At 28.0% G+C, this 13,322-nt stretch overlaps 1 pseudogene; it reads right to left on the bottom strand.

Annotated features, from left to right (window-relative positions):
* Positions 1–5,402: 5,402 nt before the first annotated feature.
* LOC107865070 overlaps positions 5,403–13,322 on the bottom strand; it is a 12,918-nt pseudogene continuing 4,998 nt past the window's right edge.

Genomic DNA, 13,322 nt, shown 5'->3' with positions numbered 1-13,322 from the left:
GCCTGAGGCTGATTTATATAGTGATCACTAGTTTGTGTGGATTTTATATCGATAGTCCTACTCCAATGGCAAGGATAGGACGGCTCTCCCCAACGTGGGTTGTACGTCGGACTCCATGTAGCTCACATGGTTTATGTCGGTTATACGATCTCCCAGTGTGCATGTGTTTCCTTGTGTCTATGGTGAATGGTGAAGTGATTTGAAAGTGGAATTGTGAAAGTTATTCTTTCGAAAGATTTAAATGATATTTACATTATGAGAGTTGATATTCTTAATGAACTGAAAGTGATTGACAAATTATATGATGACTCACATGTGTTATTGTACTTATTTCATCCTCTCATGATTATGATGATTTTCTTCGGGCTATGTGAGTTTTTCATACATCCTGCATATTTCTTATAAATATTTATGATGATTATGTTTATACAACTGCATACACCCCTATATACTCGGTTCCTTTCCATGGTACTGACCCACATCTTCGGATGTGGGTTGCATTTTCTTAGAATGTAGGTTCAGGTGCTCAGTTCCAGGCTCGATAGTGATTCTTCGGGCACGCTGTTCTACATCCTCTATTATGGCGAGTCCTTATGTTCCGAGGACGTGATGTCTGATGTTGGTTTCACGGAATTATTTACATTTGATAACTGAGTATGAGTCAATTGGGGCATGTCTCAATGGCTCGCTATTTTTATTGATTTTCTTAAAGGCTTGTCAGACTAGTAAAGATGTTGGGAGTTGACTAATAAGTCGTATTTTATTATCTTTCTAAAGAAAATTTATTCTTAAATGATGATTACTCTGTTGATATTTGAGGGTTATTTATGGAAACCCCATTGATTTGTGTTGAACTGAATAAAAATGGCTCAAAGGGTTAGCTTGGGGCTACTCGTAGCCTCAAGCACCGTGTGACACTCCGAGATCCGTTTTTTCCTGGGCGTTACAAAAAAGTTGAGTTTGTATATGGAAAAAATTATTTGTTACAAGGCAAAGCATAGAGTCATTAAAGAATTTTTGGGTGATTAGAAGATAGGATTTTTGAGATTGTGTGACTATGCAGACATGATAAAACATACTAATCCTGGCAGTTCTTGTTAGGTGAGGATAGATAGAGAGTCCCAACCAGAAAAAAATATTTTTTTATTTTTATTTGTGCTTTGATGCATTTAAGAGAGGCTAGCTGACAGGGTGCAAAAAAATTATTGGTTTAGATGGTTGTTTTTTGAAAGATGCTTGCAAGGGTGAATTGTTAGTTTCAGTTGGGAGAAGTAAAAATAATCAAATGTATCCAATAGCTTGGGCAGTAGTTGATCAAGAGACAAAATATAGCTGGAGTTTCTTCATTAACAACTTCATTCATGATTTAAACTTAAGCACTGGACATGGACTGACTGTCATGTCAGATATGCAAAAGGTTAGTCTAATTTTTATACTTTGATTTTGATCCCTTATTTATTTACTATACAGTCCATGTTCATATATTTTGTGTTTTGATTTTGTATTTATGTTGATGTAGGGTCTTGTGCCGACTGTACTTGAGTTTCTACCAGGTTGTGAAATATGGTGGCGTGCTAGACATATCTGGTCCAATTGGCATCAGACCTGGAGAAGAGAAGAAAGAAGAAAACAATTTTGAAGATGTGCTAAAGCCAATTTTGAAGTGAAGTTTTTGGATGAGATGGACAAACTCAATCAACTTGAAAAGGATATTTGTGAAGACTTATTACATTATGAAAAAAAATATGGTGCAGGGCATATTTTAGGGAGCATTCTAAATGTGACATTATTGAGAATAATATGTGTGAGACATTTAATTCATGAATTTTAGCTACTAGACATAAATCTGTAATCAGTATGTTAGAGGAGATAAGACACAAGATAATGAATAGGAATGTTGAAATTAGGAAGTTTGTTGATACCTGAATTTCAGATATCTCTCTTATAATTTTTCTAGTACTTGAATAAAACAAAGACATATCTAGAAATTGCACAGTTAGGTTCAATGGACAGATTGGATATGAAATTTTAGATGATCCTTATAGGCATATAGTTAATATTAGGGCAAGGACTTGCACCTGTAGAAGCTGGTAATTGAAAGGCATACCATGTCAACATGTTTTATTGGTTTATCAGCATAAAGGTATAAAACCTGAATTTTATGTGGAAGAGTGGTATAAGAAAGATACATTCTTAAAGGCATATGACTATTTTCTTCAGCCAATACCTAATATGAAAATATGGCCTAACACAAGTGGTGTAGTGATTGGTCCTCCTGAGCCTAGACCAATGCCTGGCAGACCACCAAAGAATAAAAAATAAATGAGCCTAAGAAGAAGTATGGGAAGCTATCCAGGAAAGGACTGAAAATTTCTTGCTCTACGTATCATCAAATTGGTCATAACAGAATTCTCTGTAAAGCTCAGGTAATGTACTCATATCTTTTAATTCAATAATTAAATACTGATATTTATACTATATATATAATATTATTTAAAGTTAGGATGGGATGGGACAACCTGAAAGCCCTAGCCAGGCAGCAAGTTCTAGTATGCCAATAAGCTTTAGCCAACCACCAAGCTTCAGCCAGCCAAAAATGTTTAGTTAGCAAGGCAGTTCTATGTGTGTTGATATATCAACAGTTATATGAGTGCAGGCAGCTGGAAGAGGTAGAGGTAAAGGCACTAACAAAGGTAGGAGAGCTGGAAAAGGCAAGAAAACCTGAAGAGGCACTAACAGAGGTAGAGGAAAGGAAGTGTATCTGATCAGCAACTTGGGAAAAAAGGACAACTGGAGTATCGACATCAATAATAGGACAAAAGAGATCTAAGACTGCTGGATTTGATATCTACACTGATCAAATGAGTGCCAGTCAAACTTTAAATGCAAGTATGAATTACAACTTCATATAATTCTTAATTATCTTTTGACAAAGCTAATTTTACTTCATTTTATGCAGCTTGGAACTAAAAGTGAAAGAGTTGTCATTCCGAGTGTTTACAAAGATATAGCTCAAACAAATATTGATATTGGTTATAAGCCTCGAGGAATGAAGTGGAAGGAATAGAATGTTGTCACAAATTCTCAATTGCAGAGTATGAGTCAGTAAAAAAGAAACCAACTTGAAAGTTCTAGTGCATTGGGAGAAATAAGAAGTTGTTGAATTAATTGTGTTTTTAGTACTATATATATTTTGGAGATTAGTTGTATATCTACATTGATATTTTGTTGGGGTTTTTGAAGATTCTGAACTATATTTCGTGGTCTGTTTTAGATTTATTTTTGATGAACACTTAATGTATTGTTGGAGCTCATTTTGAGCAGTTGAATGGTAGATTATTGTGTTTAAAATGTTGATCACTTGCACTTGTGCTCCTGTGCTTTATATAATTATTGAATGGTAGTTTATTTTGTGTGAAACATTTGACAATTTGAATCATTTGAACACTAAAAAAATAGAGTACAAAAATCCAACTAAACCAATTACAACAGGAAAGCAAAATTAAAACAGTAACATTTCACAACTTATCTTTATTTTTTCTTCATCGTTTCATACACAATTTAAATATCAACAAACCAACTACAACAAGAAAGCCAAAGCAAAACAGTCCCATACAAGTAATTTAATTCAGAATTAGCCAACATTTAAGCACAATCAAAACCATCCCATATACAAGTAATCTACGCTAATATTTGCCAAAATCTAAGAACATTTCTTGAAGAAATTTCATGTAGCCAAAATCACTATTGTACCAATGCATATCACTATTAATTTTCTTAATTGATTCATCTCTTCTTCGAATGATTTGATTTTTTTAAATAAACCTCACATCACCCTCTCTACTGAAGGAGGCATTTCGTCATCATACCAATCGAAGTAATTGCATCCATCTCTCGCCTACAAGTTTAAAGAAAAAATTAAACTAAAAATTTTAAGAGTCTCCGTCCAATGTTGCAGCAAAAGAATAGAGGACATTTGACGGAGATGTAAGATGAATATCTTTGAAGTTTTGCAGCAAAAGAATCTCCGTCCAGTGTTGAGTTGTGTCCATGAGGTCTTAATTTCAGCTTTGACCCCACATAAACATACTCCTTTTGCAATTGAAGAAGATGAAGACAATGAAAAAGATGAATTGAACTTTACTGCTAAAAATGACTAAGAAGAAGAAATTAATTAGAGAATGAGAATTTAAGAGGAGCAGGAGAAAAATCTGAAGAAGAGAAGGAGAATTTAAGATAAACATGGTGGATATGAAGAATAACGGAAGAAAGAGGAAAAAAAAATTAGGGTAAGAAAAAGGAATTAGGATAAGAAAAAGAAATTAGGTATAAATATAAAAAAAGGGTAATAGAACCGTTGGGAGTGCCACATAAGCTGCTCCATTTAGATTTCACACGCCCCGCAAACGTGAGAACACGTAAAGTGCCACATCGAACATTTGTGTTCAATTAAAATCATTTGTGAAGGAGTAAAGGGTTCAATAGGTAATGACTTAATTGAGGTGCTTGTACGGAAAACGTCAAATAGTTCAGGGGCTTGTATATGTATTCTTCCAAAAGAAAAATATAAAACAACTATATACCATCTTTGAGAAATCTAACAATGCTTAGCTTAATAACTATAGTAAATATGTATAGGTGAATAAATTATTAATCGGTACCTTATCGATGTTGTCCCATAAAGATAGGAATAGATCGCTTAAAAATCATATAATTCAAAACTACCTTAATTTTTATGCATGAATCACATGAATCGTGATGAACCATCCCTTTGCTCACTTTCGTTGTTTAGTTATATAATTTACAATATCACTATCTAATTAAAAAGAAAAATATAAAACAACTATATACCATCTTTGAGAAATCTAAAAATGCTTAGCTTTATAACTATAGTAAATATGTACAGATGAATAAATTATATATCGTCACCTTATCGATGTTATCCCATAAAGACAGGAATAGATCGTTTTATGCTTAAAATGAGCAATAGTAACCTCGTATGATTTCGTCAAATTTTTTTTAGTATTTTTTTTGTCCAAGCTTTCAGGGTCTCTTGTGAATCTCCCAAGTCAAACCACCTACAAAGACAATAGTTTGAAAGCTAGAGGAAGACAAATCACATTTATAATAACTAGTTTAGGTGTACGCGTCTCACGCGTGTACTTCAATTTAGTGAGTTTAATTTTATAAAATCATTTAAGATGTAAAAAGCATGATGGTCTTTCAAAATGCTTATTGCATTTTTTGTTTGTTAGCATCTTCACAATAGGGTTACTTTTATCTATTATCCAATTCTATGAAAAAATAGAAATTAGTAAACCAAAAAACATGTATATTAATTTATACACAAGAAAGTTTACAAAGAAGAGTATATTCTCTTAGTTCTCTTTAACCATTTTCCGTCACCTCTTCTCTTTTTCTTTAATCCCCTCAGTCTCTTCTTTCAACTTCTCCAATTTCATATCAACACAATTATTAGTTTGTTCGAATTCTTTAGGCTTGTCAGCTTCTGATGAAGCTTCCTCAACTAATCTATTCTGTTCAATCAATTTCTCAACTTCATTAGCTGATGTATAATTTTCAATATATTGAAAAGATTTCTCAAAAGATATTTTTGTCAACTAACATTTATATTCAGAATTTTGTAATAGTAGGTAAATAGATCAAACTCAATTACAACGAATAATGTACTTGATCCGCCTTCAAACTTAATTAGTAATTTCAAAATTAAATAATCCTAAGTTTATATGTTCATCATTCTAACAAAAGTTACGCATATCAAGATTCTAACACTTATTATAACCTTATAATTATAACTCAACCAATAAATTAAATTAAAGATTCAACTATAATAACATTGAAATAGTTAAATAACATAATCAAAACAGAATTACAGTTAAACAAAGGAAGGAAAAAAGAAAAGGAAAGAGATGAATCTTTAATATTTTTGTCCATTTCATTCGGTGGCGACATGCTCATTTCTTTCAATTTTCGATCAAAAGTTTTCTACTTGAAAGAGAAACACAAGAAATTATCAAAAGAAGAGAATTCATTGTCAGTTGTTGATTATTTAATCATAATTTATATATAATCTTTAAAGTTAGTACCTAAAAGGAATAAAGATTTATATATAATTAATTTTTCACCAACTTTAGGATAAAGATTAGCACACAAATAACAACTATAATATTAATTTTCCTCTGGATTCAACAGTAAATTAGAGCAAGTTAAATGCACAAGAAATTCATATAGCTTCGTTTTGTAATGTCAAAGAATAATAATTAGTTAGACATATTTGAAATTTGAGTTACTTTATAATATTAGAATCAAGTTTCGAATAATTATGATATTAAACTATTCAAAAGAGGTTGAAAGTAGCTTCTTACGGAAATTGATTCACAATAAAAGTCACTACAATCTACTGATTTTCAAAGCTTACAATAGCTAATTTTCAGAAACCATAAATCCAAAACCGTAAACAAAACCTTAAGCAATTTTTGCTCTCTCATTCTGTGTCTCATGTATGTTGTATCGTGTTATATTTTGTGGTATATGTTTTTTTTTGTGTCGTTGCCGCGCGTGTTTGTTGTGTATTATGTATGGTCATCCTCTTTGGAGGATTACATATGTGTGGGTATATAAAAGCGTTAGTTTGGGAGTGGGTGGGTGGCGGGGGGGGGGGGGGGTCAGCGTTTCTGTTAGATTGGGATGAGGAAATAGTAATTATATAGGGATGTGTTTAGGTGACGTGAGGGGGTACATGGGGGCAGTTTGGTTGATTTTGGTTTGTATAAGTGCAGGTTAGTATGTCTGGGATTGTGTGCTTGTTGTATACTTGGAATGTGCGGGAGTAATTATGTAGGCGGTATAGTGAGAAGATTTGAGAGAATTTCAGGTTAATTAAGTACCTGTTTGGGATTGTTTATTTATTTTGAAAAAAAAAATACTTTGTTTAAAACGAGGGTCTTTGATAAACTTGTAAAAATATTTTTAAAAAAATCGAAGCAGTTTTTTTGCTTCTGGGAAGAAGCAGAAAATTTCTGCTTTTAAAAAAAAAGTAAAAGCAAAATCAAAAAATTATTTTTTTATGACAAAAATATCACTATCATACAAACACATAAATATATACATATATATATATATATGTATATATATATATATTAATTAATTAATTAACATATCTTACGAGTTTGATTAACATTTGATTTTTAAAATTTATATTTCATATTTACGTCATTATTTTTTATGATTTATATATTATTATTTATTTTCACTCATTTTCTTTAAATAAATTTGAAAATATCATCGATGATGATGACTAAGGAATATATAATTTTTTATTTTTTATTATTAATGATAACAATTGAAAGATGAATCATGTTACAAGATTGTATTTTGGCAGCACATATAAATTTTTTCTCGGATATGTAATTTTAAATAAATAATCATGAAAAGTGACACATTTGTTACAATGTAGTGTATATATATGAATATGATGATTGCTTATTCGTAGTAAATTTTGACACATTAAAAATATATTCAAAAAACAGATAGAATTTTATTTAAATATTTATTATCATGTAGTATATGTATATGAATGTGATAACTTAGTTTTAGAATTGACGCGGTAAAAATATATCCAAAAGAAAAGGTAACAAATAACAAATATAATCTCATTTAGATATTTGCAACATTTAGTGCATGAAATTCAAATAAGACATTCAATTTTTTTCACTTCAGTTTGAGATGTATAATTGAACGAACATTTGGAGTTTGAAAAAATAAATTTACTCTCCTACGTTCAATGTCATCTTTTAAATTCGACACTCAAGTTCATCTTGTTACAACTACTATGGCTATACATAATTTCATACGACAACGCTCTACTACTGATAAAGACTTTAACTATTATGCTAACGAAGAGATCATCACAAGGATCGAAGAAGCAGATCAGCCTTTTGGTATATCTTAAGAAATACAAGACAGATTTCCTACTGGTATGGAGATATTGCGTGGTAAAATTAGGAATGAAATTGTTGAGAATTTTTGTGATGTATGAAGGACTAATTATTTTTATTGTTAATTTTTTCATATCTAGTGATTTAATTTATGGAATAATTTTTATATTCATTTTTGTTGGATGTTTTTAAGTAATGTATCAAAGTACGTACTTTTTAATTAAATAAAAAAATTAATTAAAAATATTATAATAGATATTTAAAATAAATTTTCTCTTTAAATTAATTTTAATAATAAAAGTCTATTGATAGATGTCCTTTTTGGTTATTTGTGTGAAAAAGCCACTTCTTAAAAAAGATTATCCAAATACTTTCCAAATGAATTTATCAAACACAAATTGCTTTTATTTTTTAAAAGCATTTTTCTGAAAATCTATTTTATCAAAGTGTTTCTCAAATAAGCAGTTTTGTAACAACAATTCCAAACGGGCTCTAAGATTAGTTTAGGGTATTAGGCGGTGGAGGATTTAAGACGTGGGTAGGATTAGGATTAATTGAAATTAAGATTTAAAAATTTCTAAATTTTAGATACGTAATTCAAATAAGGAAAGATTTAAGAACTAAATTTTAATGAATTTTTAAGTTTTATTTTTTTAAGAAATAGTAAAAATTCAAATTATTTTTCTACTTTTATATATTATAGATTAATAAGAAGTATAGAGAAAAAGATGAATATACTAATAGATTAGAGAAACTAATCAAGATTGTCGATGATAACAAAATTCTAAAATAAATGTCATTCTGAATTTTTTTTTTGAAAAAAGGTCAAAAATTTGAGAAAAAAATAAATATCATTGACTTTAAAAGTATGTCATATTATCATTCCTATGTTTCTCTTTTATATTATACATAGATTACATTTATTTTTTCTATTCAATATCAATCTGCAGAAATTTTTCAAGAAAAAAAAAACAATTACTATACCTACAACCTTGACATCATTAAGATAGAAATTTAGTTTGATTCAAACCAATTTTTTTCCCACCACATGCCACCTTCGCGCGCACGGTCCAGAAACCGACTGAATTAAAAAAGTATACATACACTTTCTTTAGTTGCCACCTCTACTGCTCCACTTGTTTATTTACTTTTCTGAAAAGAAAAACAAGATTTTTACCCAACTTAAACTAATGATATTTTGATCACTATAATGATTTATTTTACTATTATCCAAAGGCTTCTTTCCAAGTTTCCATCAAACAAATGTATAAACAAGAGTTATAAATGTCATATTGGTCAGGCATTATCTAGACGATATATCAAAATATGTATTTGAAAATTGTCTCTTCAGGAGAGATGTCGACTCCTCGTTACTTTTTTCTTGAATAATAAATAAAACCACTTTTACCCTGGCTTAGTATATTGCAGTAATCTATATTTATATTTATAATATATTAAAAGTGTAAAATTCCTTAAAAAAGTTATTTGAATTTTTTGTCTTTCATTAAAATATTATATGATAAACAAAATTATCTTTTCACTATTTTCCTTAATTTATTATTTAATTAACTTTTAATATTTAAAATCAAGGAATCCTAAATTATATGGTAAAAAATATATAGAGAGAGAATTGATGTTGGTAAATTTTTTATTTCCTTCTATATGTGAAAAAGAAGTTTTGAAATATATTGTAAGAAAAAAGATCTTAAAATATATGATAAAGAGAATAAAAAAAGATTTAATAGTAGAAAACTTTAAGTAAAAACGAATTTTTTATTATATTAACTAAACTTCTAAAATATATGGAAAGAGAATCAATAATATTTTTCTTTATACTGATCAATTAGAAAAATACTCCTAAAATATGACTCTATAAAAAAATACTTCTATAAATATTGAAATGCACATTAAACTAGGGAAATCAATTTACCTATTGAGAGAAGACTGATGCTTATCTAATTTGATTCGGTTTCATATTTAGATTAGTAGATGTTTGATTTTTAACCCTCAACTTCTTTACTGTTTTTGTCAACATAATAGAATTCAACGTGTGTATATATATCTTCTTTGTTTTCATCTGAGGGTGTATGACGTACGTGAAACATGAAAGAAGAAATGTGGAGAAAAGAAAAATTAGTATTACTCTCTCCATTTCGAAATAAGTGAATTGCTGGGATATTTTTTTATGTTTAAAATAAGTGAATTATTGATTTTTTTTTTTAAATTTACCCTTATAGTTTGACAATAATTAACTTTTGAAAAGGTATTAAAAGGTTATTTTTTGTTTTTGAGGATAAAAATAAAAAATTATATTAAATTTATATTTTTCATATTTTTCTTTAATTTATATGTTAAAATTTAATAATTTATTTATTATGAAACGGAGGGGTATCAAAAAGGCATAGGGTGCATATTAAGCTAAGGTTGAGGAATAGAATAGAATAAAGTTTTCTTGCAGTAGTATCCGACACATCACATTGGATGCTGCAATCTTTTTCTTTCTTTAGTTCCACGGTCAGAATCATCTCAATCATCACCCACCCCCTAACTTTAATGGGTCCCACGTTCTTAAAATACTTTTATCGTTTTAAAAAGAATAATCTGATTTAACTTGATACAAAATTTAAAAAATTAAAAAAAATATTTAAATTTTATAATTTTAAATTAATGATATATCAAAAATATAAAAAAATCCATCAATCTTGTGGTCTTAAATATGTTACGTGAAAAGTTAAATTTAAAATTACTAAAAAAGAAAAGAATTATTCTTTTTAAAACAGATTAAAAATAAAAATATGATTATTCTTTTTAAAAAGGCGAAAATACTCCTTCGGTGTTAAAAAAATAATTTAATTTGACTTGACAAAAATATTAAAAAAATAATTTTTTTTAAAAAAATTACGTTTCTAAATTAAAACTATGCTAAACATATCAAAATATCTTTTAATTTTATATTTTTAAATATGTCATCTAAAACTTTGATTTTTATTTTTTTTTAAAGAATAGTACTTGTATCAAAAGTCAAAAGATGCCAACCGTTTTTTTTTCTGTTTCCATCATCTTCTTCACAAAAATGAATAGCACTATTTTCTATTTTTCTTTTTATTTCTTTTTTTTTTTTAATTAATTTTGATTTTCCTCTTGAGTCTTTTCTTCTACTCTGGACTTTTGGTGCTTTGGTAGAGATGTCTTCATCACTAGTAGCTGGATGGCCCCACTTTTGTCTGGGTCCTTCCACATGGTTTACTAGTTAAAATTACTACTACGTATGTACATCTTTTATTTGCAAAGTCTTTACTTTGAATGGTTAATTTCTTTTCTACTACAATTATAGAAGTGTCAGTTAGAAATTAGGACCGATGCATCTGTTTAGGTACAATTTAACTTTATTTAAGGGTATTTCAGACTTTATAAATCGCCAATTAATAAGGTGTCATTTATCTAAAAATTATAGAGCCACCGCTTTGCTTTAAATTTCTCCTTTCCTTTTTCTCTCACAATCACAAAAGTCGTCATTCATTGTCTTAAGGCCTTTTGGCCATGAAAATTTTCCCTTTTTTTCCCAAAAAATCTTTTGGAGTTGAGAATTATAATGATTGATCATGAAAATTTTAAAAATAATTTTGAAAATTTTTTCTTAAAAGGAAAAATAGATTTTTATCGTTTTTACAATTTTTTAACTCCAATTTCAATTTTTATTATTACTACATATAACCCCAATCTTTTAAATTTATACATAAAACTCTCATTATAACATTATTTTTTCAATATTACGTATATAACAGTTTTAAAGAATAAGATAATTATAATTTCAAATATAATGTTATCCTAATTAATATATATCTCTTTTTCTCTCTCATCATTATTTTTATTTCTTATTTAATTTTCTCCTTTATTTAAGACATTATTTTACTGCTAATTTATATTTATACCCATAAATATATAAAATATTATATTTATAATAGAAATATACAAAGTATGTTATATAAAGTTTATACTATGTATATACCATATACACACATATATAAATAAACAAAGTATTAAGAAATATACTAAGCATATTTATAATATAAATATACAAAGTATGTTATATATGAAGTTTATACTATGTATATACTATATACACACAAATATAAAACTACAAAGTATAATGAAACATATTAAGCATATTTATATATTTATGGTATATGATATAATATACCATAAATATGCAAAGCATGTTTTACATAGAAATAATTTATTCTCACACAGTAAAATATTTCATGTACAAGAAAATTAAAGAAATAAATTAGTGGCACCCTAAAATTTAATAACAACTCATGATTTCCTATTTTTTAGGAACGGAAAATGAAAGAAATAAATTAAATAAATTTCTAAAAAATAAATTTGTTTGAAAGATAATATTTGTTATCTAAAAAATAGGAAGCAGTGATCTGTTAATATAACATCCATATTTAAAATTTTCAAATATGAGAAAACGGCTATTAATGTAAATATTATATATGTCATAATTGAAATTCATTAAATATGACCATGTATATGTAATTATTTTTATAATAGTGGCTAATTGTATTCTTTTTTCATTAGTAGGTAAATTTTAGTTGGGTGATTTTGATAGTTTGTAAAAGTTAGGACATAAAATCATATTTAAAAAAGTTTTTTCAAAAGGTAAAAAAAAAAATTCAAAAAAGACATAGCCCAAACACAACTCCAACTCCAATTTCAACTCCAACTTCAACTCCAACTCCGAAAATTTTTAGTTTTCATGGCCAAACGGCTACTTAATTTCTTGTTCACATTTTTTTAGTAACTAGTTAAGGTGTACGCGCTTTGCGCGTATATTTCACTTTAATGAGTTCAAACATTATACTAAATAGGATATTTGTTTAAATAATAACGATAAATATAATAATTTAATTTAATATCTTTTGAGTATGTAAAGATGGAGAATTTATTTATTAAACCGAACATTTACCAAAAATATTTTTAAAAGTCGATCGACATTCATCTACCATCTATAAATTGCAACAAATAATACAATCATAGAGACATCAAAATAATATAATTAAATCTAGTCTTTACACGCAAAAAAAATCTCAAAGTCGTCTGATACTCATCTACCACCTGTAAACAATAGCAAAATAATACGATAATAGAGATATCAAAATAATACAATTAAACCTAATATTTACACAAGAAATTCTTCAAAGTGAACCGACATTCATCTACGACCTGCAAAGCTTCGATTTTGATCCAACTAATTCTTGACTTAGTGAAAATTTTGACCATAAAGAATGATTTTGAATGAAATTAAAGAATATATATATATATATATATATATATATGTTAAATTTTGTTATGCTG

The sequence above is a fragment of the Capsicum annuum genome, chromosome 3 (assembly GCF_002878395.1).
Source record: "Capsicum annuum cultivar UCD-10X-F1 chromosome 3, UCD10Xv1.1, whole genome shotgun sequence".
Taxonomy (NCBI): Eukaryota; Viridiplantae; Streptophyta; class Magnoliopsida; order Solanales; family Solanaceae; genus Capsicum; species Capsicum annuum.
Note: the sequence above shows the minus strand (reverse complement) of the source record. Positions and strands in the feature narration are given on the sequence as shown.